Source organism: Homalodisca vitripennis, chromosome 4 (genome assembly GCF_021130785.1).
Source record: "Homalodisca vitripennis isolate AUS2020 chromosome 4, UT_GWSS_2.1, whole genome shotgun sequence".
Taxonomy (NCBI): domain Eukaryota; kingdom Metazoa; phylum Arthropoda; class Insecta; order Hemiptera; family Cicadellidae; genus Homalodisca; species Homalodisca vitripennis.
This window is the reverse complement of record NC_060210.1, coordinates 73,027,545-73,050,120: the sequence shown is the minus strand read 5'-3', so window position 1 is coordinate 73,050,120 and position 22,576 is coordinate 73,027,545. Positions and strand designations below refer to the sequence as shown.

The following is a 22,576-nucleotide window of genomic DNA, read 5'->3' as shown; positions in this document are numbered from 1 at the left end:
ATTTTCATGTCTAGAATGAGAAGAAGGCTCTCCACAGTAACACGGAAATACCTCAAGATTAATTTCAATGTAGAAGACTCCTACAGAATAGCAAGTTTAGAACACGTTCTACCGCCACATTTATTTCATAGCACGCATTATGTTACACACAACTAGTATATTCGTAACCACGTTCATATCTAGAATGAGAAGAAGGCTCTCAACAGTAACACGGAAATACCTCAAGATTAATTTCAATGTAGTAGAAGACTCCTACATAATAGCAAGTTTAGAACACGTTCTACCGCCATATTTATTTCATAGCACGCATTATGTTACACACAACTAGTATATTCGTAACCATTTTCATGTCTAGAATGAGAAGAAGGCTCTCAACAGTAACACGGAAATACCTCAAGATTAATTTCAATGTAGAAGACTCCTACAGAATAGCAAGTTTAGAACACGTTCTACCGCCACATTTATTTCATAGCACGCATTATGTTACACACAACTAGTATATTCGTAACCATGTTCATGTCTAGAATGAGAAGAAGGCTCTCCACAGTAACACGGAAATACCTCAAGATTAATTTCAATGTAGAAGACTCCTACAGAATAGCAAGTTTAGAACACGTTCTACCGCCACATTTATTTCATAGCACGCATTATGTTACACACAACTAGTATATTCGTAACCACGTTCATATCTAGAATGAGAAGAAGGCTCTCAACAGTAACACGGAAATACCTCAAGATTAATTTCAATGTAGAAGACTCCTAAAGAATAGCAAGTTTAGAACACGTTCTACCGCCACATTTATTTCATAGCACGCATTATGTTACACACAACTAGTATATTCGTAACCATTTTCATGTCTAGAATGAGAAGAAGGCTCTCCACAGTAACACGGAAATACCTCAAGATTAATTTCAATGTAGAAGACTCCTACAGAATAGCAAGTTTAGAACACGTTCTACCGCCACATTTATTTCATAGCACGCATTATGTTACACACAACTAGTATATTCGTAACCATGTTCATGTCTAGAATGAGAAGAAGGCTACATAAAAAACACAGTTTAGTGTTAGAGGAGGAATACAAAATGATATATAAATGATAAAACGTCTTCATACGTGTTTTGTATCTTTATTAAAGTAATTCAAGAATTACTATCGTAATTACTAATTACACTACCGTTGTATTGTCCCTATATGAAATAATAAACCAATGCTAAATTTCCATTTAATTTTGGTTTTCTACAACCAAAGGTAAATGTTACAAATACTAATACTTTTATTATTAATACTTAATATTAATAATACACTTTCTATATCTGCTATCATAATTAAAAGAAATTTTAGCTCAAAGCGATAGCTGTTAAACGTATGACACAGATAAGGGCTTCAAAAGCTTCTCTATACCACGGCGAATACTTTCAGACTTGGTCAACCCACTCTACGGTTTAATCTGGGCTGAGCGTATTACAGTTTTTGGTTAGCGTTTTATTACTTATCATAATTCTTTTTAACCAGAGGTTCAAAAAATATCCCGGATTTAAATACTATTATTTTTAGAGGTTTTGTTCATATATCTTCATATATCAAGGAATAATTGAAATTTGATATATTCCCTTCCACCGAAACTAAATATCCCACCTCCACCAGCAGACACACCAGCAATATTGTCTGTTGACGTTCTCATCATAGGATGGGAAGTACCCCGAGCTCGTCATACAATCTATCTAAACCTATGTTAGAGTTGAAAGTAAACCAAATTTCTTATAAACGTGTCTATCTAGCCCTGTCAACATCTAGCCAACCTTGCGGTCACTTTGAGAATACCAACCTCATTAATAAATCTATTTCGCCGGCAATACTTTTTAACAGCCTGATTTGGGTATTGAAAATAGATTAGCATCAAAAGTAACTGTGTCACACCGCACTCAGAACGGGACTGTGGACACTAAGCTTTACTTGCGATCGTACCTTGCTTACAGTGTGGTACTCTGGCGTTAACAGCAACGGTTCACGCCAGTGTCCGATAGCTTTACAAACAACTGTACTTCTCAAACTTGGCTTCCAAATTGTCTCACATTGTATTTTAGGCTATATATCGGTTTGTAATATCAAAGAATTCGCAATCCTGGTTTTGCAATCTTGTCTCGCATTGTCTTGCAGGCTAGATCTGGGCTTCGTAATACACTATATTCGAAAATGGCCAGCCTTAGGTTTAGAGTTTGAAAAACACTGGTTTTGCTTGTATCTCTGTCTTGTCAGTTTCATGTCAAGATTGGAAATGCACTGGGTTTATCGGCAAACTAAGCACTCCAGTCACGCACAAGAATTGGGAACATGCCAGAGTGTCAGTCAACTCACAACACCGACATTTGCAGGTCTACTCTTAAGTAAGCATTAACCGCTATCTCTGTTTCGCTACACTGGAGGAGGGATTGGAAATAACCTGGCTGCACCAACCATCATACCGTCAGCCTCTTATCTGGTTTTACTTTATATGTAAGATTTATTTTATGTACAAGCATATATTGTATAGAGGTTCACACTTAAATACATTTCATATATCATAAGAATTTAATGATTATGTTAAAGCATAAAAATATTTCAATTGCACTGTGGCACGGTACGATCACATCCAATAACATTTTAGTGTAATTTTTGTTTAAAAAAAGGTAACTAGCTTTGTTAGCAATATCTTTGGTTTTTTAAAATTACTGCTTCCCTTACAAATAAAAAATGACATATTAAGGATTTATTTAGTACAATGAGCAATGTAACGGGTAACAAAATTAAAGCAGTTAAAAATATGGGAACAAAACCTCTAAAATAATAGCATTTACATCCGGGAGATGTTTAGATCCCCTGGTTAAAAACAATTCATGAACATTAATTAAACGCTGATCGATAACTATATTAGGTTCAGCTCACATTAAACCATAGAGTGGGTTGGCCAAGTGTGAAATTATACGCCGTGGTCTAGAGAAAAGTTTACTTTGCCTTTGACGCCTTTACTTGTGGTCATACTTGTATGTTTATAAGCTATCATTTTGAGATAAAATGTCTTCTCATTATGACAGCAGATAAAGAAAGTGTAATATTAGTATTTGTATAATTTAAATTTGGTTGTAAAATCCAATATTTCTTAAAATTGTTTTGCATTGTTCATTATTTTATATGCTAACAATAAAGAGACAGTGTTGTGCTGAATATTAGTTTTTACGTGCCACTGTTAATAAACCCATGAACATATAACCGGAAAAGGAAAACGTTAAAGTTTATGTACGATTCATCCCTACCAGTGCATGCCGATACAATTCATTGACACAAGAGTCCTATCACAAATCATTCATTGCGACAAAATATTCTAAGCTATTCAGGAAACCTTATAGACTGAAGACATAAGTTTGATACCATAAAAATAACTTTAAAATAATAATAATTAACCCGAGTTTAAATGATACCGTAACAAGAATGTAACCTTATCACTAGCAGTAACAAATGGACAATAAAATAAATCATGATCATTCAGTAAGTGACAACTAAGATATTTATAATCCCACACTTCACATAAGGTCACGCCAATTAAACAATTTTGTTTTGCTTTTTAATGTTATTGCATGTAACAGTAATGCATTACTTAAACCATGAACGTTCTTAGCTTTACTTAATTTAGCTTTATAAATTGTGTTTTTTATAACTCCTGAAAAAATATTTTACCAATTTAGTCTCTAGCCATACAAACTGTGGTTTTCTAACAAATAACACGTTTTTACAAAAATGTATTCTAATTCGATCTTTTTTCCGTGTTATGCGTTTGTCTATGTAGGCCTACACTGGGTTGTTTATTTATTTGTTTTTAAGATTGTCAATGGGTTTTTTTTAGGTTTTTAAGCTGTAAGTAAATAATATAAGACAAATATATAGTTTTATGTTGTAGGTGTAGAATAAAGTTACATCTACAAAGCTAAAGTTCAACAATTTAGTTCCAGCCGTTTGGTGCTGAAATTAGCATGTTTTAACCAGCTTAGTTACAACTTTTGGAAGTGCGCTTTTGTGCCATTTTTATAGGTAAATACGGACAATTGGGAAATATTGTTAAAGTTATATAAAAACTACCAATTCCGTCATAAAATCTTTGCTTATTAGTAAGAATAAAATACGCGACAATTTTACTGCGATAAAATGGTCCAAGCAAACACCAGGAAACTATTGTTTTTTATTATTAAACAACCTTGTGTCTTTAGTAGTGGCTAAGACATACACACGTGCGCTGATAATAAAGACAGATAGATTTGTTACGAAAAAATAGTAGACACAATAATATTCGTTTAAGTGGGAAGCATATATTTTTTGTTGATTTGTTGTATAAATATTATCTAGTTTACTTTATATCACATCAATGTGGTTCGAACACAAATTTAAATAGATAGCTTACTTAACATTTAAGACTTTTTATTGATATGTGCTACTCGATCAGTTATGCAAGACAGAGTGAAATAATTCAATAGGAGTATACCGAATAACAAGGTCACAATAGTAAAGTTTACAGTAAACAATTGTGTTAGGGCCGAGGTATATATTGGTTCCACTGTACAGTACACGCTCAACTTTATTATTTTCTGGAGCTTGGAGTAATATCCTGGGAAATATCCGCTTCCTGTTTTATATGTATGGCGCGTATTGTATTGAGTCGCCAGCTCTGTGATGTTGAGGTAACAAATGTAGTAATATTTAATCGGATTTTGTGATGTAAAAATACATTCAAACTCATAAAATGCAACTCATCCTATTGTATTGAGTCGCCAGCTCTGTGATGTTGAGGTAACAAATGTAGTAATATTTAATCGGATTTTGTGATGTAAAAATACATTCAAACTCATAAAATGCAACTCATCCTATTGTATTGATGATTAATTGTTACCGTTGATATCGTATTTACAAATAAATGGTTAAATAACAAAAGTATTTGTGCAAGGAGAGACCACACAACTAAGGGCCGAATATAGGACAGGATCGACGTCACGTACACCACATAGATAAACCATGTTAAACTAGCCCTCATGCTTGAACTTTCTCCCATGACCGGGAATTACCGACAATGGCGTAGCGAGACACCAGTAACGTGCCGCTTTATAACATTAAATAACTGCACTTCTTGTAACATCACCTCTACATAGACCACATTACTCTGACAGGTACTTGGTCTTGGAGTGAGTTTTGCATTATTAATTAATGATAAGAATTGCACATTGGCGTATCTTGTCCGGGCAACAAGCGGCAGGAATCCAGGTCAACAAGTGCCAGCATGCGGGCTAGAGACTCGGCTGGAGTGTGACTGACCTGGCAGTCCTGTATCCCGCACAGCCACTTTTCTACTATGAGTACTCGGAATAGGCTGAGTTGATTGCCTCACGTGGTTCAAACACAGTTCATGTAATACTTTATACCTCAACCTCTAATAATTGTTTGCTGATTCTGCTATCGTATTTTAACTATTATTATATTCACACACTAGTGTATGTCATCTTCTCTGATAAGTGACAATTTTATTTAACGCCCGCCAGGATCGTCTTAAAACTGTTATTACAACGTATTAAAATCCTTCCATCTGTCTGTGCAATACTGTCTGTACTATTTCGTTAAGTTCTATTGGATAATTTTAAACGCCATTGTATCGCTGTACCATTACATGCAGTATATAAGTATGTGTGTGACATTTTATGCACATACCGGGTGTCCTACGAAGAGGATTGAACGTTTGATTTTATATTGCTTGCCCATTTATGCACAGAACGTTTTAAAACACACAATTCGTGAAATAGGGTTTAAAAATGTTCTGTGAAAATTTCCGCTCTCTAGCAGTTGTTGAAAAAATGGTGGCAAAAACTATACTTTAAAAAAAGTAATTTTGGTTTTTTAAAAATTATTTATTGTCATATTTTAGAAAAATAAAGCATTTAATCAGAAAATTAGACATAGCATATTTAAAAAATCTACAATTACGATCTATAATTATTCGAACTGTAATCCATCCACAACGACACACTGAAAAGAGCGCTTAACGAATGAATCGTAAGCTCTTGCAAAGAAACTCGGTGGTATCCGTATAAGTTCCTCTTCAATTGATTGTTTTAATTCCACATCATTATTGAAGCTACAAGTATAAACTAGTTCCTTTAAGTAACCACATAGAAAGAAATCGCATACACTTAAATCTGGGGATCGGGGTGGCCAATATAAAAATTGAATTCCACGTCCAATCCAAAGGCCATGAAGGTTGTCATTTAGTAATCGCTTGCCAGGATTTGCGAAATGAGGAGGAGCACCATCTTGTTGGAAGATTGCTTGATATATTTCTGGAACCGTAAAGTGAGGCAAGACTTGTTCATTTAAAACCTGGTCTTACCTATTCCATTTTACTGTCTGAAATGTCATAAGATAGCACCCATTAAAACTGAAAGGTGCCAAACAGTAATTCCTTTTAATTTGAGTAGAGTCTGTTCAAGAATGTGTGGATTACCGGTGTTGTAATAATTACAATTATGCCTATTTACACAACTATTGCGGTAGAAAGTGGACTTGTCTGAAAAAGAAAAAAACAATTTGAGTTTACCAATTAGGAACTAGCTCATAAAACTAAATTATACGAGAACTAAATTCTACTCTCCTGTCCGGATCATCTTCAAGAAGATTACGGAATAAGTGACTTTTGTAAAATTAATTTTTTTTCTCAATTATTCTCTATATTTAAGACTTTAGAACACCAGTTTCAAGTTCAACCTTCCTTAGTGATTTCGGTTTACCTGGAGAGCGGAGCATTGATGTGCGTACTAGTACTTCTCCTCCCTCATTCGATCCTCTACAGTACTTTTCTACGATACTTTCAGTTTTTAACAACATATTTTTCCAGTTAGTTATTGTTGGATTGCTAAGTGGTTCAACTCCTGGGTAGGCAACCTCAAATTGCTTCTGTAATGTTACAACAAGCAATAGCCTACGCACAACACTTCACTTTTTGGTCAACATTAAAAGCCATTTCTCGAACTACAATATCAGTAAAACTGTAATGAAGGAGGTTAGGTTATGTTTTTATAGCACAAGCAATATTCTTCAATCAAACAGCTGTTTTTAACAATGAGCGTTATTAAACAGCTGTTCTTTAAAACTGTTACGTAATAATCAAATCAGGTAACTCAAGAAATACATTTTAATAGGAAGCAAAGTGGTAAAGTTTTCAATATGTCACCATCTTTTTTTCTACAATTGTTAGGGAGCTTTAATTTTCACAGAATATTTATAAAAACCTTCTTTATTAATTGTGTAGAGTTCGAAAATGTTTGTTGCATAAATGAGCAAGTAATATAAAATCAAATGTTTAAACCTCTTCGTGGGACACTCTGTATATATGCATTACATTGTGTTACGATGTTATGTTATGTTACAACATAATGTACATTATGTTCCATGTACATTAAGTAACAAGAAGTGAAGAAATGCGCCTATAAAAATATATAAAAACCTATTTAAAAACAACAATGTTTTTTTAATATCCTTCATAGTTCGGATGTTTTTAAACAGTATTACAGTTATAGAAATTAACAAAATGTAACATACGATAAATTTTTGCTGATTGATTTTGTTCGGTGGATTGAAAGTACATCATAATCCCTGATCTGTTTCAAAACTTCATGTCCGATTAGGTTGAAAAGACTAAGCAAGAATGCAGGTAGTATATTGAATACTACTTTGCAGTACTATTAGTTTACCGGACTGTTATTTGATCTGAGGGAGAGTACAAACATTATAATTACAATCACAGCACTGTATATATTGTTATCCTTGAAATAACTGACCATGATTATATGTACTTGGTGTATGTTAGAAAATGTAGCGTCTTTCTATGAAGACAAAGGGAATACGACGCAATTGATGGGATATTATGTCCAGGTTAATATCCATCAAAGTCTGCTGGCAGTCATTACAGTCGCATACAGAATCACATTTAGTAGAAATGTTGTGAATAGTTTGTATTTACGGAGGAATGGTTTTGTATAACCGTTCCGTTGCAAATTAAATTAGCAATTCAGAGGATCATGATGAACCTAGGAACTTAATATCGCTGTATTGCGAGCAGAACGGCAGCAGGAATAGTCCCTTAGTAATGTATTTGTCGCTTTCATGGCTGTTTCAGCGTCCGAGTTTCTAGTCCACTACAACACGATGCTTAGAAATGTACTCCAACGTAGGACGCTGTTAAGTGGAATTGTCTACATTTTTATTGCTTGATAAATGTAAAGTAATTCTTCTTTACCTTATCAGTACGCGGTAGAGAGAGGCACGTTTAGCGAAGAAATAGCTGTATTGAGTGGTATGCATGCCATGGACGTGACCAAATACAAAGGTATTTACAATTTGAACCTTGTTTATTCAGTTTATACACGTTAGTGCATACATAAATTGCGTGACGTATTGTGTATTACATAGTGATCAAGTTTGTAGTTGTTTCTAAACATTGAAATTCAGTTTATGGATGTGAAATTTCCGGGCACAACAGGTTTTAATTTTGAAGAGAATATAAATAGCTATAAAATAGTCTTACTGTGTTTCTGTACTTTTGAGATTTCAGTAATTACTATTGAAAACTATAAAAGCTCAGGAATGGAACTCTGAAATTATAGAGCGACGCAGGTTCAAAACGACGACCAATGAAGAAACACGCACTTTTTGATGGAATTTACTGAGCAGTTGCTGATATGTGAATATTCTTGTTAATCCTTTTTAATTAAGGCCATTAAACAAAGCTCTGAAATCCAAGATCAAATCCGACTTTAAGTAAACAAGTAGGAAGTTACGTGATTGTTAATGCAATGTTAATGACGTGACTTTAATAATTCCTGAATACATCAGTTGCTCTTCAAGGCCAGTGCTGCAGATCTATGAGTTCCAACTGCACAAGTTCATTGTTGCGAGGTTTTTAGTGCCACACATACTCTGCCAATTAGTTTCTATTCAATCTTCAACAAGTCATAGGGCGGAGTTCCGGAGTTGGGAGGGATTAGGGGTTTACTGTCTACTTGTGGGGTAATGAATATCTATAAGAAATTAAATGCATTTAATTTTTTATCGTTTGGAGATTTCAGTAGCTAAATTTAGCGAGTTAACTCAAATCTTGGTATGAATTCACCCCTTTCACTGTCTATGTTGAGCGCATTTGAGCAATTGCAACATGTAATATATTTATACGAGTACACCAGGAAAGATGATTAACACAATTAATTCTATGCGTCTTCAATAAATGCGTTGAATGAATAATTGAGTAAATCTCTCATTTTGCCAATTCCATTTTTTGTCACTGAAATTCTTTAAATGCGTGTCTTCTCTCCCTATATTTCAGTACGCCTGCGCAGTTTCATGGAATTCGACCAAGAATGTTTTTAAATAGAATTACTTTAAATGTTCAAGTGGTATGGTTTATATTTTATAGTTATTACATAATATTAAGAATTTAAAAAAATATTAAAATAATTGCCCATTTAATTTTCCTATTGTGTCTTTGTCACTACAGTTTCCTTTGAGTAGGTTTGATGTGACAGAGCGTTGATTAAATTGGACAAAGTTTATCTATTTCTAGTCAGTGCCAGTCAATGACTAAGATTATATCACCAGTTCCCCTGAAGGAAGCTAAAGCGTAGCTGAGTTAGGAAGGTCTCGAGAGATCCCTAATTAGTTTGCAGACGGTGTGCGAGTGGCAGACGTATTTTATCATCAAAGGCTTCCCCAATTCCTTTTCACCTTTGTGCCTGTCCAAATTATAGACAGCTTTGATGTTTATAAGATTAAGTTTTAACACATCATTGTAAAATTTAAGTAAAGAAATGGGTATTACCTGTTATTGCCAATATTGGTTTTTTTAGTTTTCCATACTTATGTTACATATATATTTCTCATATCAAAGCTCTAAGATTATATTATGAACATAACCGCATATTTTCAATCTATATATATATATATATATATATATATATATATATATATATATATATATACCGGAAATCTTGATCCGGGTTCGAGTCCCGGCGGAGCAAGTACTTTTTGCGATTCAATATTTATTGAAATTAAATTAGGCTATTGCCACTTATACAAATTTTATGGATGTAAACAGAAGTCATTTGACAGGTATTTGGTCTTCCGATCATATGTTAGTTTGGTTATTTAAACACATATGTGAAAGAAACGGCCAAATACAAAATAATTGAATCGTAAAAAGTTAAGGCTCTGTGGTGTAATGGTAGCACATTCACCCGGCAAGTGAGAGATCCGGGTTCGAGTCTCGGCGGAGCAAGTACTTTTTGCGATTCAATATTTATTGAAATTATATACAGTATATTTATATTTTATATATATATATATATATATATATATATATATATATATATATATATAAAAATATATATATATATATATATATATATATATATATATATATATATATATATATCCTATTTCCACTTAACGAAAAACTTGCTTCGTCTGAAAAAACAATGTTGTTAACAAAATTCTGGTCTGTAGCTAACTTTTTTAAATTGGATAATATCACTACTTAGGTTCTACCATTGTTCTTTGTTGGTGAAATAGTTAACTTACCACTTCATTTTTTAATTAATTTTTTTGTTATTTTTTTATGAATACTAATCAGTGAAACCATTGGTTAGTAGAGTGAAACGCCGCCTACCGCATCAGAATAAGACGATCCAGTCAGAAATGGCAGCGCATAATGTACTTCACAATGTGTACCTAAAACAAGCCACCATTTCTGATTGGATAAACCTTTTGAGATGTGGTTTGCTGCATTCAACTCTACTAAGTGAGCTCTTTCAAATGAGACCCATCTCACCCCCATTCTTTAATTTAAGAGTTCCATGTTTTCCTCTGTGGCCCGTCCTCCCCATGGTTGGCATGTCATGGTAATAGCAAAGAAAAATAGTTTACATAGCCATATGACACTGTGCAAAGTTTATAGATGTTATCTGCTATGGTTTGTAAAATATTAAGCCGTACCCAGACTATAACACGTATAGTCTAGGTACGTATATATATTTATATATTTGTATCTCCTTAGCATGAATGTAAAATTGAAGAATTTATAAACGATACTACTCTATAGACGTTCCGAGATATGTTTTGTTTTTGGCTGAGCGTAAACAAAGTCTCCTAAAAAAGCCGATCAATAAAATAAATTAACTCTGCTTGATTGTCCCAGTGGCCTCACGATGACAACACTTAGGTTTTTATAAATTTCGCACAAAATAAGAGAAACACATGAATCAGATTTGTTACTGTAGCTTTAAGTTAGGAAGCTTTATTGAGTCATTCTTAGATTGATTCATTTCTTAGAACTACGTAACAATTTTGCGTACGTTGTAAGTATTTAAAAATATCAGCCTATCATTAAAGTTCATCACAAAGGTAGGTAGTTAACTTTCACGATTGTAGTTGGGGATTAGATTTAAATTTTAAGAATATTTAAAGTTGCTTATGTATAGAAAACAATGTCTTGTACATTGAAAATACATAATCAGGCAATAAATATTACATACTTACAATATTACTTTAATTTTTACCAAATGTGTAGGGAACACAACGAAGAAGTAAAATAAATCTATTTCTGAACGCTTTGAGCTTCTTACTACAGTCTATTGTAAGTCATAAGGCACATTTTCTGTACATTTAAATTGTTCTGATGGTCAAGACAGAATATATTGCACGTGAAAGCGACCAGGAAATGAAAGACTCCCATGTTAACGCAAAGTCCGGCGTAGCTCTACCTTTTAATCATCTGTTTAGGTTTTATCGCAATAGTTTGTTTTTGGTTAGTCAAGTTCGGTTTATATCGTCATACTCATTTTGCTATTTGTCCAATTATTCGTGCATACCTTGATATTTTCATTTTCCTATACTTTGGTTCTCAGGCTGGTAGAAATATAAACGAGTTGAATAGACTATCTTGGATAATTATTTCTTTAGAATATCCACTGAGTAGGTGGATACTCTTGGTGTCCATAAACAATTTTATACTGCTTATTTTTAAGAATAGCTACACGTATAGTCACAAGTGCTAACAGTACATGAACTGTAAACATCAAAAATGGTTGGTAATTAACGTCTGAATTTATTTGTTAACTGGAGCAATTAGCGTTAAACTACAGTAAAAGAATTAATGAGTTTAAACGTGCACTGATTACTTCTCGTTTGTAAATCTGTATTTGTGTGAGTTACTTACTGAAGCCAAGATATTTATCTAATTACGCTCTTGGTTACAAACAGTATGACGGAAGAACTCACTCAATGCATTTATTTATTTACTATATAATTCACTTTTATACATCGCTTGTCAAAAATATTGAGTGTATTGTCTACCATAAAAGAAGCAAACGCCCCCAACCCCCTACGTTGACGTAAGGTGTCCCAATCATTATAATACTCTTAAGTGAATTAGTTTTCTGGATGGGTATTAAAGAAGACTAGGAAAAAATTATTCACTTTTTATTCCTAACCAGTAAATTTCTACTGGAGCAATAAGACGTTTCCAAAACAGTTATTCAGTTCTCAAACCTTGGTTTGGTACGGTTAAGTAAAACTCTTAAATAATTCAATAACATAGCGATGAACACACCAAACTAAGTTGAAATCAAATAAGATGTTAGTCTGCTCAAGTCTATACCTCAAGCTATGTGAACATCATTTTGATTTTAAATAAGAAACTTTCTTGAGTGCTTAATCTCTTATTTTGGGATTTGACAACAAACAGGTACCGTGCATTGATAAGTTGTGTTTCTATTGCAGCACAGGATGATGTCCTAAATGATCTTTTCAAATCATTCGTATATAGTCATTATTAAACTTTAATAACTAGCCGTACTGGCATGAGCTAGTTATTCCCTAGCTGTTAGCTGTTATTCCCTATAAGAACAATTTTAAACCCCATAATCTTTTACGCCCTTCGTTTTTTCCTAGAGTTACTAAAGATGTCTCTATTTATGTTTGTATAATTAAATATATTTATAATCGAAAATATAATGAATATCCATAGAAATTATAAAAGAATGTCTATAACTCATTGGTTATTCAGAAAAACTCCGGAACATTTTGTACTGCATTTTTAAGTATTACAAAAGTATACACTTTACAATAAAACCTAAAATTCGTTTCGATTTGTATTTATAATATATTTTGATACCAAACATTTCCCATACTTAATATACGAACAAAAGTAATGACCAAAACGTGTTTGAAGTTTAACACGTGCGTATGATGGTCACCGGTGATTAAAGAACACTACAGCTAAAGATTTGATTCAAATGTGGAATTAACATTCTCTACTAAAAAGCCCCGCTAATAACTGATAGGCTTATAACTGCACTAATACAAAGCTAAGCTAAAACAGTGTTAAAGAATTGTTAATAATAACAAATAAGGCTTTTTTATATTTAATTTCTATGGTATTTCGCCTGATTGTCTCCACTTAAATTAAATTTTAAAAAGTCATTTTGGTGGTTCCACTTAATTTTTGAATAATAAAATATTATCAATATGCTCTACTTTACCTGAACGTCCCTCATTTAATTATAATTTATTTTAATTTTACCTAACAGTAAATAATGAAATAAAAAGTGTGAAACTAATACACTACACTGAAATGTAAGCTGTTAGATCAGTAACATCTTTTAATTTCCTAACTTGTTAATTGTTAACACCATGTTCCTAATGTACATACAAAATGACACTTTGAAACTGTGATTTGTACTCGAAAATCACACATTGGGATCCTACCTGACAATGATCCAAGTTATGTGGTATTAAAGCCAGAGGTGTTCAGATGTAGAGACGTTTAAACTACTCCCAAATGTGAAACATAGTTTGTAAATAGAAGAGTAAGGCCACAATCTAAATAATCAATTTTGGGAAATTGATTGTTTATAACAGATTTAAATTCATCTCTATCAAAAGATATATCTTTATTTGTGGATAAATAATAAATCGATCTTAGAAGTGAGTGTTTAGACATACGCGGCCCGTTTCATGACTGACATCTATGTTTCCTGGTTTACACGGCCGACAAACAGGTTTACCAACGACAAGTAGTTAAAAGTAAAAGTGGCTCTCCACAGTGAGGTCGAATTATTACAAGAATATAATTTTGTTAGAAATTTTTCAACGCGGTATGTGCCGAAAAACTTAGATGTTAGTTGAAAAACTATAATCGAAAATATTGATTTGGACATAGTTTCACGAAATTGTACTACAGTACTTTACTTGTTTTGAATGTTATTTACACAGTTCTCAAACCTAAATATAATATTTAATCATCGAACATCAAAGGAAGCGGTTATTAAACCCATGTCTGTTTTCAGTCAGTTGATTGCCGGCATGTACGCGTGCAGCAGACTCACTACGTATCTCAGACCGTAGTCACGCCATGCCACACGCCATTGTACCGTAGACTACAGTATTCCAGAACCGGATTGATTAATTAATTACCAATCACACGAGCGTGACTGAAATCATAAAGCGGTGATTAACATTCAGGATGAATCGATCATTGTCTGCAGGTTGAGATAACCGTGTATTCGCGCCTGTTTTGTTGTTATTCGGACATGTCTTTATCGTGTTTACTGTATATTAAATAAACAAAAGTTTTACATACATATCTAGTATTAATGGAGTCTATAACACAGTTATACGTTAAAGGAAATGATTTCCGTTTAAAATAATTGGTCCATTTTAATATAAACAGTGACGTTCTATACATTATTTTAAAAGCTATAAACGAAACACCACATCAATAACGATAATTGTTATAAATGTATACTAAATAACGAAATACTTACTAATTAATAATATTAATTAATATTTTTAATGAAAGAGTATTGTTTTTAAAAAATACTATCAAAGGAAATTGTAATAACTGTGGTAGATAATTATTATTGAGTAGAGTCCGTAGTAAAGAGGTTCCCAATTTTAAACACTTGAGCTTTCATAGAAAGAGGAAATTATTAAGTATATTGAACATTATTAAATTGAATACTTAATAATTCTGCGGATTCGTGTGCAATAATGCACAATTAATAACAGTAAAATATAATATTAAATGTTATGATTTAGCTCTACTTTAGTAAGTATAAACATTTTCAAAGATCTTTCCCGCAAACCCAAACCTAGTAAACATTTTAACCTAATTTTTAATTTTATAACAACATGAAGTGTGTATTAAACTTGTTCTAATAACAATTTAAATTAATTAATTTTAACTTTAAATTTTGTAATATTAATTAAATTAAATAAAATTTTAACAAGTTTATCATTTTCTATATTGTAGACGGAAAAATATAACCGTTAATTCTTAACAGTTATCTACGAAAATTATCTACTCTTAGTTCGTTGTTGAGATAAATCTCAAGTTCTAATCATCTTCAGGCATTTCAGATTTCAAGAGTTTAACTAGAGAGGCTTTTATATTCCGAATCTTCTAGAGGTAAAGAATTTCCAATAAGAGAACACTTTCAGAAGCTGAGACTTCCCACATATATCGTGCTCGCATAGATAGAGGTTTCCTGAAAAAAGGAGCGTCAAGACGTTGGGAACTCCCCAAGGACTAAGACTCTGCTTATAACTCACAGAAGTGGAAAGTTCAAGGAGTCGGAATACTCTAGAGATCGGCAGTTGTTAGAGACCAGTGAATCATAGAATCTGGGAGGTTCTAAAAGCCAAAATGTTCCAGAAGCGATGATTTCAGAGAGTCTGAAAACTTTTAGAGACAGGCTTCCACGATACGTCAAGATTATTTTACAGTTTCATACGGTCGGGGATTCAATGCGGGAGGAACTTCCCATAGACCTTTACGAGCTGACTTGTAAAGGTCTGGAGTTTCAAAAGTGTAGAAGCTCCATTAAGTGAACTCAAGAGGCCAAAAGCTCGTAGAAGCTAAGAAGTTTTACAGGGTGTATTTTTTAGAAACTAGGAACTCCGAGAGACTAGTAACTTCTAGATAGAAGGAACTATCAGAGCAGTAAATATCTAGTCTCCTCAGGACATTCCAAGAACTGAGAACTCTCAGAGATTAGGTGAAGAGTCCAGAAGGTCCATGGGCGGAAATCTCCAAAACACCAAGGCTTAATAAAATCCAAAATTTCAACAGGTAGGAAGCAATCAGTACATGGAAGCTCTAAGTAAATAAGAGATCCCATAGGCCAAATTCGCTCCAAGAGGCTGGGCACGTTTTGAAAATAGCTGAATAAATTGTATGTTTATAATTAGTAGTATAATTTTTTATTGCAAAAAATATAAATTCACATTATATTATAATACATCTATAACATGTTATAAAAAATTGTATACAAGAACGATTAGAAGCATTAGAAAAACACAATAACAATGTATTACAGCACCTAAACTTAAATAAAAATATCTTTCTTACTCAATGAACATTCAGGCAGTTTAAAAATGTATTTGGAAATGTCCGGAATATATTTCAACTTTACGGTATACTTAAATTGAAGTGCCAGAGCTGATTTGTATCCTTTTAAAAATAAGCAGTTAGATTTAAATACATTTTGGAGTACCCTTGATTGCTTATTTTACGTCGAAGTGTATGTGATTTATAAAAGTCTAAACACAAGTGAGTTTTTATGAGTGATTTGTCCTAAATGAACTGAATGGTGAACAAATTAAATTTTATCTTTGATAATGTACGTTGAATTTGGTTTTTGAAACTTTCAGTTTTGGGATTTTTATTGGCAAGTTTGTTTAGGTTTCCATGACAATTAGATTTTACAATAAACAAGAAAGGAGTACGCCACACCAGGCATAGCTGCTGAGATTACTCGCAAAATTTTAAATATACAGTTTATGTCATTCTTGAGATGTCCTGTGGAGAGATAAATGGTATACAGAAAAGAAATGTATACATTCCTCGCAGATAAGACTAAAATTGTGTTAGCCGCCAATAACGCTCAGCCAAATTCAATGATTTGGCAAAATTAAGTTTTAGAAATAAAGTCTTGCCACATGTACATTCAAACTTTTGTTCATTAGATTAGGTTTAATAGCAGTGTTTCGGCTATTAGGTGTCGAATAATAAAAGTTTCGGCGAGGAAGGAAGAGTACTTTAACGCAAAAATACGCTGAAATGAAACCTTATCACCCATTCTATTATTATTACGTTAACTTTTAACTCAATTATTTTTTTCTTTTGCATCTATGAATAGAAATATTACATGTTGAAGCCTTATATGCTCGTATTCGGTTTGTTTACAAATAAAATGATCTGCTATTTTTAGTTGTCAGCTTGGTTACCTATTAGACCAATGAAAAATACACACCAACGCTCAGCCAAATCCTATGGAGTGACATGCAACATTGTCAAACTCAATGTTCCTCATATAAAAATGAAGCTTCATTTAAACTTTCAAGTCTTTAAGGTCAGTTCGTTTGCGGTACAAAGATGACTTCTATTCTTGAATAGAATAGTTAAATAAAATACTACTGCTAGATTGACAACATGAGTATATAATAATCATATTTTGTTGTATATGATTTTTTATGAAACATGTTTTCAACAAAATGATGCTCATCAGTAAGTTAATTTGGTACTTAGCTTTTATATTTAATATCATATATTACAAATGATCTAAAATAGATATGCAATCTAACTCAAGTGATCAATGTGTTTTAAATAACTTTTAAATAAAATATTACTATAAAACATTGTAGTTGTTAAGACAGGTAATAATAATCAGTTATCTTACCTTATATCGACTACTATGGCTGCGATAAACCTGTAAAATATAAGTTTTGGAAATAAACTAAAAATAAGTGAAATAAACTAGCATTACGTTGGAAACATAGTATTAGAGAGGATAATGTCGTTTTCACCAATAAGATAAGTCGGCTCAAAGGGATGAACATTGTTACTTCACGAAGAAAATAATTATAATTTTCCTCTCACTGTAAAAAATACAGAATAACAAATATAATACTAATAAGTACATTAAATGTTTTATATCTCATACATGGATGAACTTTGATGGATTTATTATTACAAAATATTATATATTCCTCCCAGACACACTGTCAATAGATTATTACTGTAACTATTTTTGTAGTTATTTTTTCATTAACAAACTCATCCAGAATTTGAAAACATATAAAGAAAATATCAGTTGTTGACCAGATCATCTGATCTGGTCAACAGTTTTCTCGGCATGAGTCATATTTCTTTTTATTCTAGGAAAGAACATTCATCATTCTTCTATACACGTAATTGTTCAATATTACAAAATTAATATTTTAAATTTAAGTATTATGGTTAACTTAGTTTTTACGTTTTATTTTAAGTTAGTATAGTTAAACGAAACACCGTATTAACTTGTTGATGTGTCAATGTCAAACAGAAGACTTTATATAATTTCGTACGACTCGAGAGGGACTCCAATAAATGTCAGTCTAGTACCAATCAGAGTCGACAAACTAAACAAAGGGTTGAACAGCAATGGTAATCAAATATGACAACCCTTGCAGAGAGAAATACATTACGTCATTGTATTGCTATTGAAGTAGAAACAATGTTGAGTTTCCCATTCATAACATTTACTACTGACCACTACCAAATAATTACTGCGATAGTGTTCAATAGCCAAAATATTAGTTTTTCATACCGACAAGTACATTTATACTCTGATTATGAACAAAGTATTCTTAATAACGTATTTAGTTTTACTCGTTTACATATTTGTAAGTTGTAATAATTATATATAACGCTTTTGTCATGGTATATATACCACGTAAAACGAGGCAGCACTTTATGCCTTAAAGTTCCTGGTCTTTAATCAAAAGTGGCAGTCAACTAGAACACCATTTACAGTTGCATAGGTTCAGTTGGCCTTGGAGTACAACAACGTATTTACGTAGGAACACATTTAAAATAATGCGTAACGTGACGTATATATGCATTAGAATTCTCAAAATGTAGCCAGTTTTTTAAATTTAAAACTGTTTAAAAGGTAAAATAATTTTGCTTCCGACTTGTCAAAACCCATTTGCTGCCGAACAGTAGAATTCTACATTGTTATATCACTGAGAACTATTTGTTATATTTAGAATATTTCATTGTACAATTTAATATTTTGCATAATGCTAAACAAAATAAAATCTTAAAACAATTACAATCCGATAAGGTTTCTTAAACCAAATATAATAGGTATATTATATACCCACATATATTAATATAAAACAATTAAATTAATTCTAGTGTGCTTATGACTGCACCACTGTCGATTTTAACTCGTCTTCGGAGTTAGCGATTCAATTATAATATTAGATATTAGAATTACATCTAACATAACTAAATTCTAAGCTTCTAGTTGACCGCGTCGAACAATACTCAAATATTAAATTCTTGAAATATTTTTGCCTGAATGCAAAGCTGCCAATAGTTTTAAACCGAAATTGCCTGTAAAAAGAAAGAGCTTTATCGTGAATAGCTGAAGCTTAACCAACAAACCAATTATAAGTCACTCCTTAACTTTTACGTAAAATGCTTACGATTTTTCGCGTCTTAAAAAAAACTAAAAAAATTATACTGTCACCAAAGTATGTGTTTAAATTGAAAAATGTCAACCAGAAAATTGATTGCAACATCACAACAAAATTAGTCTTATCATATCTCCATGTGTCTTATCAATGTTATTAAAATCTATAATTATATTTTTTTAAGTGTTTATTATACATATGTAATTAGGTTCTTAATATTTTTTAAAATATTTCTGGATTATTTTTCATATTTATGTAAAAATAAACTTGAACAATCTTGTCGAAATCTGTGATTTAATTTTAACATCGAATTGGGTTTTAAATAATCAGTTGTTATTAAAGCATATACAGGTTTGCAACACACACACACACACACACACACACACACACACACACACACACACACACACACACACACACGCACACACACGCACACACGCACGCACGCACGCACGCACGCACGCACGCGCGCGCGTATATAGAATAAGCAAATAAAATGTACTATATTTTTACGTATTTACTTATAACATATAATTCAGATCATTATGGTATGGAATATAATAATATAATTAAAACTTTGTTCGTGATAAATAACTTTTTATCTGCCTTATTTTCGTTCACTGAACAACATTAAAAACCTTCAAAATAAATTTGTATTACCCAAAGCTAGCTAGGCACCTCCGATGACAACTTGTATGACAAAGTATACCTGTATATTGTTACAAATAAAACCCTCATTTAAACCACATTGCTTCACCGCCGTTCACCGGGCTCTTGGTTCCCGTGCAGTGACATTTCTTGGGTTCATTCTCTTCAGTCTGGATATCAAGCAGTTCGTTCATTCCAGTGTGTTGGGTTTATGCTTTTGACTCTTGTGAGGTAATATCGTATGTGTCCATTCTCTCCAGTTTGGACATCATACGGTCCATCAGGTACCACTTAATTAATTTAAACTTGAATGGCAGCCATTGCCTCATTTTTAAAGTTTTTGAATCCGCAGTGTTTTCACATGAAGGAGAATGTAGATATCGATACTAGAAACGTAGTGTAATACTTTTTCTAACATATAACGATGGGAAATGTCCGAAAGCCTATTTAGGACTTACTTACTCAAATATCCTTACAAACTTTCCATCGTCAATGACAAAGGTTAAACAAAGAACTCACATATCTATTTAAGTTTTTGAGAACAACATTTTTCCTTAATAGGTAATAAGTATTTCCAAAACATACATTACTTTTCAATACAAATTTTAATTTGTTTATGTTTGTTAAAAGTACAAGTATTTATTGATTTATATAAACAGAAATGAGCAGTTTCTGTCACAACAGCTTAGTTGGCTATTGATCTCGATGAAAGAGGTGGCTGATTGAGAGAGGAAGTAGCAAAGTCGGCAGTTATCTTACTTCTGATACAGTAGAGTTAAAGAGTTCGGTTACACTCCAGTAGCTACTAAAGAACCAAACCATCACGAACTAACTGTCTGTATCCTTTATACAGTTAAAGTCTTCATGACGTGGCATTCCTTTAGAGAGAACTCCTAACTTACATAATTGGCATATCCTATAATTTCAAACCAACATTATGTCCATAACTATTTATAAAGAATGTTTTAACAAACAATGTTTTAAACAAATGCTTTAGAAATGTTTTGGGAATTTCTTCGCGTCAAGACAAACATAACATTTAATAGGTCATAAATGCTTCAATACAATCTTTTAACTATTGTAATGCACCGTTATTGATGCCGTAAAGACATAAACAGAAATGTTTTTGTGTATTGCAAGTGTAGACTATGACAGTATATTTTATTTACAGAAAACTATGTTGTATGATGTTATAATACCCAGCTAGATTGTTAACCAAAACGGTAATTGAAACGTCTATGAAAGATATAATTGATTTTCAACAGAAAATACTAAAATATTAGGAACTGGTATTTCAATATATTTAATTTATATTGTCTTAGCGAATTTAGATTGAATTTGAATTTATAGCAAATACTGTAAAGTACAGATTCAAATTACTCAGAAAGTGAAAAGATTTCACGGAAGATGATTATATTCAAAGTGGCAAGAAGAAAATTTACGCTTATCTTGCATACTTATTTTCAAACCAATTTAATTCCTTTCTCTCGAGTTTCTCAGTAGGGTTGATTTCTGGCTGGTTTGGTTTATACTCCCAGTTGAACCCGCAAAAACCAATCTGCCACTTAAATCTATTCAACCTTACGTATATCTAGGAGCAGCATGTCACCAACCGCAATTGTCTAGGTATTGGTCTAATGTTCATCGATAGGTCTAATGTATTGTAGAGAGACATATTGCAGGAGATGACAGTTGGAGTTTGTGGGGTTCCCTAAGCTGTTGCTAGCCAAGACATAAAGGGGGCCCATGCTTGCTTTCACTGAAGAGACTGGTACAGAGCTGTCTTCCCCTTCTTCCTAGGATACATGGGCCACAGTAATCCCCAAAATCCTTTTTCATGGATCTAGACAGGAGGCGGCTCCTAACCCCTCTCCCCCACTACAATCCAGAATATCATATCCTTCCGGAAGCTATGCAAAAGTTCTTTTAGAACCAAGTGCAATTTCTAAGCTTCTTGTCCTAAAAGAATTAAAAACACATTACAAATAAGAATATTTAAATTTTTCAGAGTTCAAATATTCACATACAACAGTACAGCCTTGCAATAAAAGTTTTTTCGAATGTAGCTTCGAAATAGAAAATTCCATATGAAATTCTGCTTTGTAGCAATAATAAGTTGTATAATTTGAGAATATTATAATTGAAGTACTACTTACATAGTGGCATTGCATAATTTTATCTTGAACAAAACTTTGGGCTTTATGAAATGTTTTGTACCATGACATTAATATCAGATGATTAACACTGAATATTTATTATTAATCAATTTTTTACATAGCTCTCATAAACCTTTTATTTTTAATTACCTATTATATTTATGTATCTAGATTGTTGTACGTTTAA

General features: G+C 32.5%; 1 protein-coding gene across 1 annotated transcript in view; it reads right to left on the bottom strand.

The window, feature by feature from the left end:
• LOC124359537 (adenylate cyclase type 6) overlaps positions 1–17,834 on the bottom strand; it is a 164,019-nt gene extending 146,185 nt beyond the window's left edge. The window contains exon 1 of the mRNA XM_046812351.1: positions 17,803–17,834. The gene's annotated coding sequence lies outside the window, so the exon portion shown is untranslated. The remainder of the gene's footprint in view (positions 1–17,802) is intronic.
• Positions 17,835–22,576: the final 4,742 nt, after the last annotated feature.